Source organism: Panthera leo, chromosome D1 (assembly GCF_018350215.1).
Source record: "Panthera leo isolate Ple1 chromosome D1, P.leo_Ple1_pat1.1, whole genome shotgun sequence".
Taxonomy (NCBI): domain Eukaryota; kingdom Metazoa; phylum Chordata; class Mammalia; order Carnivora; family Felidae; genus Panthera; species Panthera leo.
In genome coordinates this window covers 14,172,278-14,174,318 of record NC_056688.1, presented here as the reverse complement: position 1 = coordinate 14,174,318, position 2,041 = coordinate 14,172,278, and positions in this window count along the sequence as shown.

The window sequence follows — 2,041 nt, the reverse complement described above, 5'->3', positions numbered from 1 at the left end:
TTACAGTTCACAGGGACGACGAGTCTGAGCCAGAGCTTGAGAGAGACCAGGGGGAGGAAAACAGAGGCAGAGAGACAGGGGGCCGAGGCAGGCGTACTGTGGCCAACAGACAAAAGATACTGGTTTTGGGGGGGATGCAGGGAAAGACAGGAGGAAGGAGAGCAGAGGAGGAGGAGGAGGGGAATGAGAGACAGAACGAGAAAAAAAGAAGGGACAGAAGAACCAAAAAAAAAAAAAAAAACCGAGAAGGATGGAAATGAGATACACTGCAAACCAAGGATGGAGGAAAACAAAAGAAAAAAAAGAGAAAACACCCAAAAGACCGAAACGGATAAATACATAGACATATGCAAATATGTGCGTGTGCATGGGTGTGTGTGCACACACACACACACACGGACACACAAGCACACTTATTGCTTCTGGCCACTCTCCTGGCCACTGGCTGTTCCTCTCTCTGCGTCTCCATTGCCTTGACCTGCCTCGGGTTCCTGAGAGGGGTTTAGGTCCCGGTGACACCTCTCCCGTGATGTGCCCCCTGCCCATCCCTGAAGACCCCTCCACTGAGGCTACATGCACAAAGGGGGCCAAAGTCTTCATGCCTCCCATGTGTCACCCAAAATTGGATCCAACTGCCTCTCTCTCTTCCTCTCTCTCCCTCCTAGTTTCCTTAGTAACTGACAGCTCCCCAGTGAATTCCAGACCCCGGGTGACAGACTGCTGTCACTGTCACACAAGCGCACTCTCTCTCTCCACTGCCCCTCCCCCCCCCCACATGGATTCACAGACTTGGGCGGGGGTGTGAGGATGCCTGGGTAGGCTCAGGGGTAATTAAAACATGTACCATTTATTCCATAACAGGGAGCAGAACTTTAATTACTCACTCTGAGGGTGAGGGCGTGAGTGAGGAGGTGGCTATTGGGGGGTTTGGGGAGGGGGACTGGGGACGTGTCTGCCTTCCTTCTCTCCTTTCCATTTGCCCAACTTGGATGGGAGAGGTGGGAGGTGAGTTCCAGGAAGCAAGGGGGTGCTAAGTGCGTGTGGGGAGGGGAAGCCGAGGGTGAAACCTGATTGTGTTCATTAAGGCAACACAAAACTGGGAGCCGTAATAATAATTAAATTAATTATAAAAGCAATTTGCTTTTGGAAATTTGATTTGACAGCTTACTAGTGGCTGCACTGATCTAGCAGCTCTGGCTTAAAAATAGTCGGAACAAAAAACCAACTAGAAGAACCATCAGCTAATTTTAATTAGATGCCAGGATTGGTAAACAAAATTCCGCACCACCCTTTCATTGTGGCTGACTTCGATTTAAGGAGATGTCGGGATTGATTTTGGGAAAGGCAGGGGAAGGGAAGGTGCCTTTCGGAGAGCGGATGGGGGCTGGGGGTGGGGGGGCGAGCAGAGGTCTTCCCAGGGGGATGCTCCCTTCATCCCCACCCATCTGGGAATATTTGCTCAAAGGCCCTTCAGTGGTTCCTCACTGACTCAGAGAGTGACTTGGTGTGTGACCTTGGCAGAAGGCAGAAATGGCTCAGCTGTGTGACTGACTGTGTGTGTGTGTGTGTGTGCGTGCGTGCGTGTGTGTCTGTGTGTTGGAGAGGACATCACACTGACAGCATTCGCTGAGCCTAGAGGAACTGCCAAGAAGGAAGGAGACAGAAGACGTGCAGTGTTGGCTACACTTTCTGCTCCCCTACCTGGGTTCTAGAAAGCCTGAAGGTCTGAGGAAGCCGTATTCTGTATTCACTGTCCGGAAGCTTTGATGAAGACAGAAGAAGGGCAGGATTCTGGCACGGCAAGGCTGCCGCATCCTGGGGGTCTAAGGTCTCCAGGAACCACTGTGAGCCCTGACCTCCCAAGGCCTATGTAGCCCCTGTCTTGCCTCCCCAGAAGTGCGCACATCCCCTGCCTCGGGAGCGTGTTGTGTTCCTGCCTCACTGTGCTGTCACTGCAGGGTCCCCTGCTCCTCTCCCCTCCGGTGGGGCTTGATTCATCCCTGGGTCCCCCTACCTGGTCAGTGCCCAGCATGAAATGGCA